Consider the following 16992-nt stretch of genomic DNA (forward strand, 5'->3'; position numbering starts at 1 on the left):
AGGTGGTAGTTGCTTCACTCGTTCTAAAGTGGAAAGTATGTGTTTTAGGACACCAACGCTCAACTAATGAAGTGATAAAATTACGGTCGATAGCAGAACTATTACATTTTTAAACACCATATAATCCAGATAATTAATCACTTCTAAAACTAGTGGATGGATAGGATATTTTTCTACGAGCTTCCAAGAACTTTCATCACCCTTTCTCGTATTAAGAATCATACCAAAACTTCCATCCCATATATCTCGTGACCTATGAGTGAGTTGTTCATTTAATACAGACGGTTCAAGTGGCCCGAAATCAACTTGTATGAACTACTACCAGCCATAAAAAAAGTACCTATACATAAGTGAATATTTCTATTATAATGAACAAATTAATCAGCCATAAAAAGAAAAAAATTGTTCTCTTAAACATGAACAATAGCTACAAATAGTTTTTTTCTCCTTTAAAAAATATCCCAAAATTGAAAAGAAATTTAAATCCATCTGTTCTGAAATCATAATGTAGAGCATAGTTGACTAAAATTTGAGAAATATAAAAGTTTAAAATAGAGAGTCAAGTTGAGTCTAGGAAAATAGAGAGTAAATTTGTACCAAAAATAATACTAAAGAAGCACCCTTTCTATGACGCTTGAGGCTAGGGTTCTACCATCCGAAACACAGTTGAACGAACAATTACTTGGATGGAATTACATTGTTAATCACATCAACCAATTGCTAAAAAATTAGAGTAGCCAAAGTAGTCGATAGACAGAGACGAGAGCAAAATGCCTTTTTTTTTTCAGAATTAGGGCCACTGGTTACCCCTAAAATATTTAGTGTGTCATTTTTATTTGGTTGGAAAAAAAGATAACAGTAGTTACGAATTAATTATAAAATGTTACTTACAGTAATGTTTTATGGTCCGTTAAAAATCTACAGTTAGTTTTGACTCTTATATTTTTTGAATAAAATAATAAGGTAATATGTTACTGGGAACAACTTTTATACTAGTTTTGTAAAATTTTAAAAAAACATATTAGCTTGGTGAATTGATTCATAAAATGACTTATTTCGGTGAAGAATTCCTGTAAATATAATTGCACAACGCAAAGCTATTGCTAATTCCTATGATTTAAAGACAATGTCTACATATATGTTTGCATGTGTGTGTAAGCTTTGAATTGAAAATGGTTGAATGGTCGATCTATTTAGTGTCCTTAACTAATCACTCCATGTGATCAACAATGAAAAGATTAAAGAAAAGTTTCAATGATCAACGACAACCAGTGTTGTCTTTGGATCAGACTGTTTCTATGTCGAGATGGGCTATGAATCCAGTGAAACTTATGGGTTTATTCACTATCGGTTTGATGGCATTGACAGTGCTATTCTCTGTTTCTTTTATGCTCCGAGACTTACCTTTTGATAGCCGTCTCAGGGTTTTGTCTCAAGCTAGATTCTTTGATATTAAATCTCTAAATGGTACTTTTATTTATTTTCTTAGTGTTCCTTTTGTTTTTTGTTTAACATATCATCTTTTCTCCTATTGTAAAATTTTAATTTGCCATAAGCAGAATATATAGATACAATATTTTCGCACAACAGGATATAGTATGAACGCAATCACTGTCCTTGGATTTATAATCTTAACAAAATACTTCATTCACTTTTTTTTGTTCACTATATTATTATCATATTTACTTGTCCACCTTAGCATATCAACTAAAGGATAATTTTTTCTTCTTATTTTATCCTTAGCATTGACTATTCAATTCAAATCATTTTCTTAGTTCATTAAAGACTATGCACTAATTAATATGAGTATCATGATAAAATATATACTTCATTTACTATTCATTACATTGTATGCGACGCCCATTATGAACAAGTAAAAGTGAATGGAGTAAATAGATCATCTACTGTCATAAAATAGTAGTGTTCACAGAATCTACTGACTTAAATTCATGGATTCCGCACGCCTCATGTACTCCATTATTGATGGTATGTCGGTTTACTGCAAGCATAATGGAATAAGAACTTTTGGTTCGGGAACTACAGAGCTTATAGGATGAAATGATTTGCTAGAAAAAGGTTAAAAGTTGGGTTTGATCAGTCAACATTTTTTACTTTTTTTTGTGATATGGAAAATAATTGTAATTACAACATAAATCTGAAGAATTATAATTTTATTGATGGATAATATAGGTATACTTTTGTTGTTTATCTTTCTTTTTTGATTATCCATAATTCGAGGCCTAAAGAAGCGTATTTCTCGGCTAGGATGACGCAAACCTCCTTGGGATCTATTAAATAATGCAAACCTCCTTGAGATTTATTTGATTTCCATAAAAGAGATTTTGTGGATTTTCTTGAAGTATTTGATTGTGAAGAAGAATCTCGTCTTCTTAATCCTTTTATGAATATCGCAAGATTTTATGGGATATTTGACATGTCTTTCAAGGGAATATATTACCCTTTATATATGCTTATGGTGAGTATTACTTAATAACTTGTTGTTCTGAAAAGCAGGAATGGAACTAAGCAAAAGAAACTCACACAAGTTAAAACATGGTACAAAAATGAATGAATAATTACTAGTAATACGTTTCTAAAACGGATTATAAATTGAGCCACCTTTGTAGCTTGAATATTAGTAATCCAAAATATTTGTTCCATGTATGTGGTCTCCTTATGTACTTTTGGTTCCTATTTCCTTATTACTTGTGACAGTATCATCTTAATTGTTGGAAATTGTCTATAGTTTCTTGGAGGAAAGCTGATTCATATGCAGTTCCACTAGTCAATAACAAGAGAAAGTCCAAGTACATCCTTTGTTTGTCCCTACGATGTTGTGTTAGAGGTAAAAATTAATACAAAATAATGTCTTTGGGTGCCTTCTATAGATTGAAAAATATACGGTGAAGTCAGGATTCTTTGCTCATTAACCCAACATATGGATGTGGATTCACTCTTTAATAGTGTGTGAGGAACGTTAAAAAAACCCTGTTGGTTTCGAAGATTTAATCAGTAGAAAAAAGCTAGCTAAGAAGCAGTATTTTCCGTAGAAGAATCAGCTTCATGCCAGTAGTTTTGTTGCTCTGCGAAGCATGAGTCACATAAACCAGTCAAGGCTAACCTTATATATACAGTATTTCTTGCAAGCTTGCTGGCCTAGTTTGATTGTAGATCTAATACTTAATGTTTGTTATATATTTGTTTTACTAGAAAGGTGATAGATGATTCATGATATTTAGGCTTCTTGGCTTTCTTAAAATATGTAATCAACTTTTTCTTTTTAACTTCTTTTTCGCTTTTCGAGCCACTGAAAATATTAGTCATCTGCCAGTCACTGTGCAAAAAGGTAAACTGCTTGGTGGTCTTCTTCCTTCTGGATTTGGTGAAAGAGCTTGTCTGAGTAGAGACAAGTCAGTCTTATATCATTAAAACTATGCCAGAAGCCTTCTTCTTATCTCATCCCAAGATTACGAAACTTTGAGGCTCTTCATAAGCAATGTGGACCTCACACAGTATTGTACAATAAGTGTCGAGCTTATCAGGTATAGTCAATGAAAAGAATGAGGAAAAACCTGCAGCTATGGTTCATTATCCACACAAGAAAAGAGCTAATCACTTGATATAAAATCTCATCCAATGTCCTTCCATATCATAAGGATTTCCTCAATCAAGATTTATTCCACAAAATATTCCTCAATATCCTCCTGACTGTTAGAATCAAATCAGAAGGATACTAATAATCTTTTGTTACCTTTTTTTATCTCTCATGAATTTCTGTATATATATAGGTTCCCATTGTAATTAAAATCACACAAAGAAAGTAATACAAAGCTTGAATTACAATTCTAATAAAGTTTTTCTTGGTATCAGAGCAACACGGGAGATTAAGTCGATGGCCTTTTTCGCTCGTGTCACCACTGAACCTGAACTTACTCTACACGTTCTTCATCAGTGTTCCAGCCTTATTTCTCTGAAACTTGACAGCTTCAATTATCTACTACGGCGATCTCAGATAGAGCCATTGATTCAAAGTTTAGACATGGCACATCACTTGATCGAAGACAGCGAGCCGACAAAGGAGATTATCAAAGATGGTGGGAAAGATGATCCAAATCCAAATTATATTCATTGGGCAAAAAATGATGGCCTATTGAAGGCCTGGCTGCTAAGGAACATTGAAACAGAGGTACTGATTTCCCTTGAAAATATAACCTCGGCTTATAAGGTATGGAAATCTATTGAAGAACAAATTCTTCCTCATAATGTAGAAAAAGAAATGATGCTTTAAAATACCTTAATGACTTTAAAAAAAGGGAAGTTCCTCACGAGATGAATATCTTAAGAAATTCAAGAGTGTTTGTGATAGTCTTGCAGCAATCAAAAAACCAGTAAATGAAACAAAAAAAGTGTTTTAGTTGGCTAGAGGTCTTAGACCAAGATACTAGGACTTCCGAGCTGCTATGCTAACCAAACCACCTTATCCCACTTGTCATCAGTTTGTTCTATCCTTGCAATACTATGAACAGATTCTTAATAACAACGATGAAGAAAGAGAAAGTATGCCATGCCATGACCAAGCCTTTATCAGTCAAAGAGGACGAGGACGGGGTCGAGGCAGAGGCAGATTCAATTCTAGAGGCAGAGGATTCAATCCAACAGTAAGGTACAATCCAAACTCTCACCAAAACTCTTACTTCAATGACATCAAGAATGAGCAGATTACAAAAAATGTCCACTGGAAGCAAACCTCGCCTCACCAACATGGAGAAAACATTGAGAAATTTCAAATATGTGGAAAGTTCAATAATGGGTTTGACCATTCATTCCAATCGGAGGACAATTTGCCAAAAACACTAGCTGCGATGAGTTTGAAAGCTAAAGAAGATCCAAATCTATATGCAGACTTAGGAGCAACAACACACATTTTAAACGACATAGGTAAACTCTCTAAAGTTATGCGCTATAGAGGTAATGATACAATTCTTGTTGGTAATGGAGAAAGCTTTAGTATTTCTCATATTGGTGAAGGTAACTTGAGACTCAAAATGGTACTTTAAACCTTAAAAATGTTCTGGTTGTTCCAAATATTAAAAAAAATATGATATCTGTGGGACAATTAGCTCAAGATAATTCATGTATCATTTCATTCGATGCTGATAATGTTTTTGTTAAGTCATAAGAGGGAAAACTACTTGCTAAAGGACGCAAAAATAGAGGGTTGTATGCACTAGATGAAATAAAGCATCAAGCCCTTTATGTTTTCAAAAATCCTACCTCCGAAAACATTTGGCACAAAAGAATGGGTCACCCTCATCCAAAACTTTTGAAGCTCCTGCACTCAAGAAATTTAATCAATGTTTTCAGTTGGGAAAAAGAAAAACCTCTTTGTATTAGTTTTCAAATGGGAAAGAATTGTAGAATTCCTTTTTTTTCATCCAATAATATTTTGAGATTTCCTTTAGATAAATTGGATTGTGATTTGTGGGGTCCTGCTTCAATTTTATCTTGTTAACAATTTAAATACTATGCAATTATTGTTGATGATTTTACTCGTTACTCATGGATCTTTCCTCTAAAGAAGAAATTTGATTTCTTTGAGAACTTCCTTATATTTCAAAGACAAATTGAAAATCAGTTCAAAAGAAAAATAACTTTTTTTCAAAGTGTTGGTGGAGGTGAATTCACTTCAACTGAGTTTGAAAATCATTTATCTCAATGTGGTATCCACCATCAATTTTCCCTTCCTTAAACTCTTGAACAAAACGGTGTAGCTGAAAGGAAGTATCGTCGCATTGTTAAAACAGGTCTCACCTTACTTTTTCAGGCAAACCTTCCTTCTAAATATTGGGTTGATACTTTTCTAACAGTATGCTTTCTTATAAATCGTATGCCTTCTACAACACTGAAAATGGAAACTCCTTTATTTAAATTGTTTAATCGTCATTCTGACTATCGGAGTCTGAAAGTTTTTGGAGGCAGATGCTTTCCATGTTTAAGAGACTACGGTAAGAACAAGTTTGCAAAGAAAACGTATCCTTGTGTTTTCCTTGGATACATCCCTATTCACTAGGGTTATAGATGTCTTGATCCTTTAACTAATAAAATTTAGTTCTCACGACATGTTTTTGATGAAAATACTTTTTCTTACGCTCATTCCAAAGAAATGTCTATACAGGAACATCTAGAAGTCACAACATTTCTAGATTCAGATGCATGGAGAAAGAAAGAGATTGACTCTATGATTCAAAAAGGGAGTGCACATCAATTAAAATCGACTGACTAAGATGGTCCACAGATTAAAAAAGGGGCACCATGTACTCTATGTGATGAAGACTATGTCTCCGAATCTCAAAAGAAAATGAGAAGTCACCTCAGCTATGCAATGCAGATTCAGAAAATGATACCATATTAGAGATCACTCCTGAATTAGAAAATGCAACATTGAAACTCATGCAACAGAAAATGAACAACACGTAGTTGGCAATGAAGAACCAGAATCTTTGAGTAGTGGACATACAAATTCTAACTACCATGATTCTCGAATAACTGCACATCAACCTCTTCACAAGTTACCTAATTTGAATGAAAAATTAACTTCTACTTCTAACAATTTATGTGCAGGTCCAATGCAAGCCTCAAAAGGCACTCCTATGGTAACTCGAATGAAGTTGAGGAATGATCCAGAATTAGATCCTAACCTTGCAAATGAAACTCAACAAATTCAAGAAAAAAGATATCAACGGGGAGGAAAATTGCATCACCGCACCTTTATCGTAACTACTAGCATTACAACCCCAAAATCTCACAGAAATGCCCTTGCTCAATCACACTGGCAAGAAGCAAAGAAAGAAGAGATGCAAGCATTACATGAAAATCACACATGGATCCTTGTTCCCAGACCAGCAAACACTAATATAGTTGGTTCAAAATGGATTTATCGTGTCAAATTCAAGGAAGATGGATCAATAGAATGATACAAAGCTTGCCTAGTTGCACAAGGGTACATACAAGTAGAAGGGATAGACTATGAAGAAACCTACAATCTAGTTGTAAGAGCTACAACAATAAGATTTGTGATAGCTATTGCAGTCTCGTCAAGATGGAAATTAAGGCAATTGGACATAAAAAATGCCTTCCTCCATGGTATCTTAAAAGAAACCGTGTATATGGAGCAACCACCGACATTTAAGGATCCAAAACTCCCCAATTACGTGTGCAAGCTAAATAAATCAATCTATGGACTCAAACAAGCACCTCGTGCTTGGTTCAACAAATTGTCTGAATTTTTAATTCACATTGGTTTTGTCTATAGTAGGGCAGACTCTTCCTTATTTATTTTAAGAAAAAAGAATATTATTGTGCTCATGCTAATTTATGTCGATGATATTGTGCTTACAGGAAATAATGAAGAGTTTATACAGGCATTAATAACTCAACTCAGCTTGGAATTTGCATTGAAGGACTTGGGAAAATTACATTACTCTTTTGGGCTAGAAGTACAATATTTTCCAGGAGGCGTTACTCTTTCACAAGGCAAGTACACGAAAGATCTTCTCAACCGAGCAAACCTTATAGAAAGTTCTCATTTCAATACACCAATGACATTGAAATCACAACCAACACTAAAAGGACTGAAAGCTAGTTAATGCAAAGGAATATCGAAGTCTAGTCGGTGCACTTCAATATATTATGTATACACCTCCTGACATCGTCCAAGCAGTCAATAAACTATGTCAAAAATTGAATGAGCCAACAAAAGGAGATATGAAAGCGGTAAAGAGAATTCTTCACTATCTCAAAGGAACAATGCACTACGGAATCAAATTTCTTGCCCAAAGTCCTCTAAAGCTATATCGATTTTGTGATGCTGATTGGGCACGCTATCCGGACACTAGAAGAAGCACTACTGGGTACTTTTTATATCTAGGAGCTAATTGCATCTCTTGGTCATCAAAGAAGCAACCAACAGTTTCAAGATCAAGTTCCGAAGTAGAATATAGATCAATGGTAAGTACAACGACAGAACTAGTATGGATTACCTTCTTACTATGAGATGTTGGAATTAAATTACATGAACCACCACAACTCTTTTGTGATAGCAAAAGTGCATTGTACATGACTATAAATCCAGTGTTTCATGCCCGTACGAAGCACATAGAGATTGACTATCACTTTATTTGTGAGAAGGTAGCTATTGGAGCATTGACAACTCGATATATTCCCTCATCTCATCAGATTGCGGATATCTTCACCAAACCTTTGTCAAAACTCCCATTTCGGCATTTTAGGGACAAGCTAGGAGTACATTCGGTCATTGCCTCCAGCTTGAAAAAGGGTGAAAAAAATGAGGAAAGACCTGCAACTATGGTTCATTATCCACACAAGGAAAGAGCTAATCACTTATTATCAATCTCATCCAATGTGCTGCCATATCACAAGGATTTCATCAATCAAGATTTATTCCATAAAATATTTCGCAATATCCTCCTGACTGTTAGAACTAAATCAGGAGGATACTAAAATCTTTTGTTACCTTATTTATCTCTCGTGAATTTCTGTATATATATAGGTTCCCATTGTAATTAAAATCACACAGAGAAAGCAATACAAAGCTTGAATTACAATTCTAATAAAGTTTTTCTGTCAATACAGAAGCTCTGTAGATTGCAATTACTTGGTTTGGATTTCCTATAGTGGTTTAGGAAATAGGATACTAACCTTAGCTTCTGCTTTCCTTTATGCTGTGCTTACAAATCGAGTCCTACTCATTGATCCCGGAGTTAATATGCCTGATTTGTTCTGTGAACCTTTTCCAGAGGTTTCCTGGTTACTTCCACCAGATTTCCCTATAATCGATCAGTTTAGTACGTTTAATCAGAGATCTCATCATTGCTATGGTTGCATGGTGAAGCATGATATCATAGGCAATTCAACTGGTTCAAAATTACTTCCCTTCCTCTACCTTCATTTAGCTCATGACTATGATGATTAAGATAAATTATTTTTCTGTGACTAGGACAAAAGTCTTCAGCACAAAATCCCTTGGCTAGTCATGAGGACAGATAACTATTTTGTGCCTTTTCTTTTTCTGATACCAACGTTTGAGCAAGAGCTAAGTAATCTTTTTCCAGAAAAAGAAACCATTTTCCACTTTCTGAATAGATACCTGTTCCATCACACTAATTCTGTATGGGGGCTTGTTATGAGGTACTATCAAGCTTATTTAGGCCCAAGCAGATGAAAAACTGGGCATTCAAATTAGTCTTTGATACAGGTACTGGTCCTTAATTATGTACAGGACCAGATCTTTGCTTGTATGACGAAGGAGAATCTGCCGCCACAAATTAACCTGGGGGAGCCTATACTCAATCCATCCGGGAAGCAGAAGACCATAGCTATCTTGTTCACTTCTCTAAGCCCCGGATACTTCGAAGAGTTCCAAAACATGTACTGGAAGCATCCCATTGTGACAGGAGAGATCGTTGGTCTCTACCAGACGAGTCAGGAGGAACATCGACAAACTGAGAAGCTCTGGCATGACAGGAAGACGTTGGCAGAAATGTATCTACTGAGTTTAACAGACAAATTGGTTACAAGTGCATGGTCAACTTTCGGATATGTAGCTCATTTTCTTGAAGGTTTGAAGCCCTGGATCCTATACAAGCCTGAGAAAAGGATATCCCATAATCCGCCTTGTGTTCGAGCTGTATCATTGGAACCATGTTTCCATGCCCCACCTTACTATGATTGTAAAAAGAGAAGGGGAACTGACACGAGCAAAATAGTTCCTCTTGTGAGGCACTGCAAGGATGTGAGCTGGGGTTTAAAGTTATTTGACCAAAATAGTGAATCATAACCATATAGGCTGTTACCTTTTGTAAAGATGAGTCAGGTTTTCCCTTCACGCTACATTTTTGCTCTCTGGTGAACTTAAGGGTGACAAAGGGTCGATCAAGCCTTTGTCTTCAGATTTGCATTTTCTTTTCTCACTCCATTGAGCAGCCGGGATTTTAGCTGATCAAAAGGTGCACTCGGGCATGTTATGAGCAGTATGCCAAATACTAAAAAGAAATTCAGGACTATACTTAGAAACAGTGGAATCATAAAATCATCCATTAGATCTGTGAATGAAGATATTACACTAGAATAAATCAGAATCTGGAATAGGACTTTTCGACTTAATGTTCTTCCTGAAGGAATAATGTCAAATAATGCTATTGGAGGGTGCAGTATGCTATCAAGAATTTTCCCTGTAGTTGAAAAGATATACAAATAGGTTGATGGCACCATCGAGTAATTAGTTGTGCACAATTTGGAAATCAATGGTTTTAGTTCTACAACCTTGAAAGAGTTTCTGTTGTATAGCTGTTTCTTCTTTTCGTGTACATAGCATTTGATGCTTGTTGGTATAATGGGGATATTTACAAAATAGCAGCATTTTGCTATAAAATCCATCTTACATAGCTATATTTTACACAATTACCATTCATAATCGCTATATTTGATTTATGTCCGCTGTATTCGGTTTTACAGATAGTATGTATTTATATAAAATATGAATACAGTTCCTATTTAGTCACGCAAAAAATGGAATTCAATATTTTTAAAAAGAAAAAAATTTCAATCACACTTATCTCGTCGAACTGAATATTTTCTTGCCTAACACTACCATTATTTTTTTATATTATTTTATTTTTTGTGTTTTTCCCCTTTTTTTTTCTATTTTTTCCTACTTTTATTTTTTTCGTGTGTTTCTTTTTTTCTCTCTTTAATCTCTAACTTCTATTTCACTTTCTTTTTTTATTTTCTTCTTTGATTTTTTTTATTTTCTTTTTTGTATTTTTTTTTGTTCTATCTTATATTTTTTTTATTTTCGAAAAATATGACTAGTCGAACACAAGACATGGATGATAAGGTAAATATCACAATTATTTATCGTATTTGTAGTCACACCGCCATTTATATTTTTGTATTTATTGATACAACTATATTTGTATTTGTATTTTAAAGTTCGCACTTGTATTTATATTTTATAGTTCGCATTTGTATTTGCATTTAATAGTTCACACTTGTATTTGTATTTGTTAGTTTGCGCCATCATTTATATTTTATATAATTTACACTTGTATTTTAAAGAACTATTTTGTAGTTGTATTTTATAGTTGATTGTATATTATATTGGATTATATTTATATTATGGTTTTATTGTGTTTGTATATTTAGATTATATTTGGATTATACTTGTATTTGTATTCTATTTTCTTCTTTACCTTTTTATTTTTAAGAAATTATTTTATACTTGTATTTGTAAGTTGATTGCATATTGTATTTAGTCGTGACTATGTACAATTTATCATTTGTATTTGTATATAAACAAGTAAGTGCATTAATTGTATTTACGTGATTCCAAAATATATAAATATGTAATGTATCATTTGATACAAATGTACCATTTTGTATTTGTATAAATTATCATTCATATTTGTAAATAAACAAATATCACTTGATACAAATAAAATGACAAATAAATGAAACAAATGATTTTACAAATACAAATACAATATGTATTTGTATATATTGTATTTGTATAAAAATTTGAGTTGTATTTATTTGTATAAATAAATACAACTAGTATCAATAAATACAAACAAGTATTCATAGAAAGAAAATCAATCATTCCTTTTCAATAATTAAAAAATACAAACGATAGTTCACACTTGTATTTGTATTTTATAGTTCACACTTGTATTTATATGTTATAGTTCGCATTTGTATTTGTGTTTGCTAGTACACACAAATGAAAAAAGGAGAGAAATTAAAAAGAAAAAAAGAAGAAGGAGAAAAATGAGAGAAAAAGAAGGAGAAAAAAATACAAAAAATGAAGAGGAAAAAAAGAAAAATGAAAAAAATGAATAAAAAATAAAAATTAGAAAGTGAAAAAAGAAAAAAATAAAGAGAAAGCAACAAAAAAAGGAAAAGAAAAACTGAAGAAAAAAAACTAAAAAAGAAAAAGAAGAAGAGAATAATAGAAAATAGAAAAAGAGAGAAAATACATGAGAAAAACTATGAATTGTAATTAGGAATAATTAATAGGTAAGAGGGGGCTATGAATTGTAATTAATTAAAAATTAGGTTTTAAGTGGTAATAAAAGCTCAATAGTGACTAATTCGGGTAATTTTCCCTATAATATACCATCAATTATAATAATTGCAGTTGAAATAATAAAATGAACAAAAAATAAAAAAATAAGATAATTTTCTTCTTGGCTGAGATACAGATATCTCTCTCTCTTTAACGAGATTCAAGCCCACTGCGGCATTATCTCCACTGACCCAGCAGTATATCTCTTAGCTTGCTCCCTCCAGGATACAACAATCCATCAATGCCATACTCAAACAACTCCAAATTAGTTAAAGAGTTCAAAGTTCCACCACAAAAATACCTTCCTTCAACGTATAATTACTCTCTTTGTATAGTGAATATAGTTAAAGATTTAGAATATTTTCTTTATTTCAACTCTCTCTTTCACTAATATAATTACTCTCTTTTGTATAGTAAATATAGTTGAAGACTTAGAATATTTTCTATGTCTCATCTTTCTGTTTCACTACTACACATAATAATATTTTTTCACACTTATCATCTTTTCCTTATATATCACAATATACTACAACTCATCTTTTTTCTTCTTAGAACACAAAGAAAAAAACACCACTATTTATAGTTGATGGATGTTCCTTACAATGAATAAGAAGTAGTGGGAAGATAAATGGGGCTACAAGTGTTACAAGAGTAATGAGGTAGAATAATGATAGAAATTACAAGAAGCTTTTAGCCACATTCTTAACAATAATTCATAAGTTTAAAGACACAAAAATAATGAAAAAAAAAGGATATTAAGTGGTAGAATTATGAATGAATAAAGTGAGACGTTACAAGAGTTATCACAAACTAATGACCCCACTTTCTCCATTTTATAATGTCCATAAATTATCATGCAATTTTATTTTAGGAAAAAAGAAACCACATGGACATTTTAAAAACTAATGACCTAAGTTTAAGCTATTAGACATAAGTGGCTAGTCGACCCTTATTAATTCCAACAAATAGCCATTTCAATTCCACAATTTCAATTTTAGTCTCCTCTCAAGCTTCTCTTTCGCTACTCTCTTCTTTTTTTTGCTACTATTTTTTCTCGTTTTCATTACCCTTTTAAGAAAAATCTACTCTTCTAATTGTTTCTCTCAGCTGCTTCTCCAATAAGCCCTTTAATTCTTTGCCTCATGTTGTAATTCTTATTTTTATAAAAAAAAAAGTTCAAAAAATTAGTGAAATATTTGGGGTGTGATTTGCATATTTTTTTCTATCACTATCAAGTGTTTTTGGATTGGAATTGTATTGTGTTTTATTTGTTTGGGGTATTTTAGCAATTTCAACTAGAAATTCAGAATTATACGTTGACAAAAATTGACAATATAATTGTTCTAGACTTTTAGAGTGAAGTATTCTAGTTGAAGTATATGTTTGATGATCTGCTGTTTACTTGTTGTGCATATGTTCTACCCTCTTTAGATCTCATTTGTGAGTTTATATTGGAGATGTTGTTTGTTGTTAATATGATGAAGATGGTTAAGGATGAGGAACTGATTTTTCTTCACTTTATCAATTTCATCCTTAGTGATGAAGGTTCTATAAAATGTGTATAATGAAGGTTGTATAAAATGTGTATAAAAATAGTATAATTATTGTATATAATATCTATCAATGTAGGATTTATGTATAGAAACTACATAGGATGTGTATAGAAACTGTATAATTATTGTATAAAATATGTATATGTATAATATGTATATAAAACTGTATAGAATGTGAACAGAACATGTATAGTTGTTGTATAAAATCCATATTTGAATAATAATTGTAGCTAAATATTGTATACAATGTGCATCAAAACTGTATAATCGTTGTATCGGAGTGTATAGAAATAATATAGCTCTTGTATAAAATATACTTTTTTGTATATGATCTGTATAGAAATTGTATCATTGTTGTATAGAATATATATATATATATATATATATATATATATATATATATGTATAGGATGTGTGTAAAAACTGTATCAGTGTTATATAAAAATGTATATATATCATTGACTTTTTTTTTGTTAAAGTTTGACTCTACAATTTTTTTGTGTTTTGTTTTTTAAAAATATACATGTAGAATTATTATTTTTTTATTTTTTATTTTTAAAAAAGCAGCAAATTTTAAATACTCCTAACCCCTCCAAAAAGAGTACTAGTGAAAGAGCATAAAAAGGGGAAGCTACTAGCGAGAAAATGCCTAAATGGCCAAAAAGCGGGAAATCAAATTCCACGGCTAATTCTTTGGCAATATTTAGCATCCAAGTGCTATTCTTGTCCTTTTCCCTTTATTTTAACATTAAAATTCACCAACATTCTCCCGCTCTTTTTAATTTTCAAATAAGAGAGTTTACCAATTTAGTTGAAGGGAGACTATTCTGCATAATGAAGGTGTGTTCTGCATTGAACCTTCACTTAGTAAAACAGTAAACTTTACTTCAGAATCAGTAGTGGTCTCAAACTTGAGCTGTGACTGCTTAAGAGAAATAAAGTATCACTGTTTACACCCAATAATCAAGGTGTTCGCATAAGCTTTAATGACCAACACATTACGACCATGTGCTCCCCGATTTTTCATGAGCATTTTTGAGAATAAGCCCAATTCTCATAGAAAGTTTCCTACTTCCACACTTACATAGGTGAACTCTGACAAGGGTGGTCCTGTAATTTATACGAGAAACGAAATTTCATTAAGATTTCTTTGACTCAACATTCATAAATCATTACAGGAACAAAATGCACTCACATCATAAAAAAAGATTAAAAAATAGTATATCCCACACCAAATCATAATATGATTCGTTCTTCCTATTGAACCTGATTATAGGATCTCTAGTCCCCAGATTGGGTTTCCTCATATGACTCATGATATTTTTATAGGCTTCGTTCCTTTCCCTCGATGCGCTTCAAACCCTTTATCTTGCTAAAACCTTGGTTAGTTTATCTACAAGATTATCACAAGATTTGACATAATCATTTATTGTTATCACATGTCAAATATGATCACAATATTATTTTCTCCTTATGGGTTCGAATTTATTGTTATAATAACAACTTTAAAATATATAAAAGTATTGATGCTATCACGATAACTCAAAACTAAAGAAATTAATTTCTCAAAATAAAGTAATTTTTCACTTGTTGAAGCTAAAATAATTAGTTTAACTCCATGGTAAAGTTAGCAAATAATAATTTATTTTTTATATTCAACAAATAACAAGAAGTTTTTTTCTCATTTGCAGTAAAAATACTTTTAAGTACAATAGGATTTATTTTAATAAAACAAGTCACACCCTTTTTTTTTTACTAAGTAAATATATCCGATTTGCTTGTATAACCTACTTAACTAGTTTTACATAATTTCAGACCAAGTACAATTAGCCACAAATCTCATATTTTATTAGGCTAGCAAACTCCTTTTATTTTGTCATGCCATTTTTGATAAATTTGAATTAAAAGGAGTTTCTTCATATTTCATTTTACACCATAATGCAACATGTCAAAGAAAAAATCATCACATGATTTAGGTATGTTTTCATTTCAAGAATGAATGTATCTCACCCAATTATTTAATGTCAGATGGCTACTCAACATTTTATTTAGCTTTTCTTTGATAACATTAATGTTAGAGCTAAATTAAGGCATCAAATTATATGCAAATTAATAATGACATGTGATTTATTTTACCACTAATACATACACTTGTAACACTTTTTTTTAACTCATTCTCAAAAGTGCAAACATCACATTTTTCAAGATGATATTTTTTTCTCATTTCATTAGCCCCCACTCTTTCAAGAATTTGAATACCACTTTATGTTCATTAAAAGTAGTATCACTTTATTCATTAAAAAAATTAGGTAGAAGGTTTTTTTTTTTTTTACCTTTCTTCTATAAGAAGTAGAAAAGTTCTTTTACCTTTTCTTTGCTTGAATTGAGCAAGCAGAAAAATACTTTACTCTTCATCTCTTCCCTTCCATCTCTTGAAAAGATAAATGACGTTGAGATCTCCCATACTGATATCAACAATTTTTCAAACTATAGCATAACATAAATCTACTTAAAATTATTGGGGTAATATACCACAAATTACAATAATTACAGTTGAAATAATAAAATAAATAAAAATAAAGAAAATAAGATAATCTTCTTCTTGGTTAAGACGCAGATATCTGTCTCTTTAAGGAGATTCAAGCACGCTGCGACATTATCTACAACGATCTAGCAGTATATCTCTTGACTTTTCCCCTTCAGAATACAATAGTCCATCAACATCATACTCATGCAACTCCGAATTAATTGAAGAGTCCAAATCTCTACTACAAAATACCTCCTTTCAACATATAATTACTCTCTTTGTATAGTAAATAGTTTAAGGCTTATATATTTTCTTTGTCTTAATTCTCCTTTTTCACCAATATACTTATCTCTTTCGTATAGTGAATATAGTTGAATACTTAAAATATTTCCTATGTCTCAACTCTCTCTTTCATTAGTACACACAATAATATTTTTTCACACTTATCATCTTTTTCTTATATCTCACAATATACTACAACTCATCTTTTTTCTTCTTACAACACAATAGAAAGAAACACCACTGTATATAGGTGATGAATTTTCCTTGCAATGAATAGAAAGAAGTAGTGGGAAGATAAATGAAGTAGAGGTTATAATGACAGATGTTGCAAGAAACTTATGGCCACATTCTTACAACTAACTCATAAGATTAAGGACACAAAAATAATGAGAGTAAAGGAATATTAAGTATTAGAGTTATGGATGAATAAAGTGTGATCTTACAAGAGCTATCTCGAACTAATAGTTACCATTTTTTTCCACTTTATA

General features: G+C 31.8%; 1 pseudogene; it reads left to right on the forward strand.

Annotated features, from left to right (window-relative positions):
* Nucleotides 1-1229: 1229 nt before the first annotated feature.
* Nucleotides 1230-9856, forward strand: LOC107849099 (annotated as a pseudogene).
* The last annotated feature ends 7136 nt before the right edge of the window (nucleotides 9857-16992 follow it).

This window comes from Capsicum annuum, chromosome 12, assembly GCF_002878395.1.
Source record: "Capsicum annuum cultivar UCD-10X-F1 chromosome 12, UCD10Xv1.1, whole genome shotgun sequence".
NCBI lineage: Eukaryota > Viridiplantae > Streptophyta > Magnoliopsida > Solanales > Solanaceae > Capsicum > Capsicum annuum.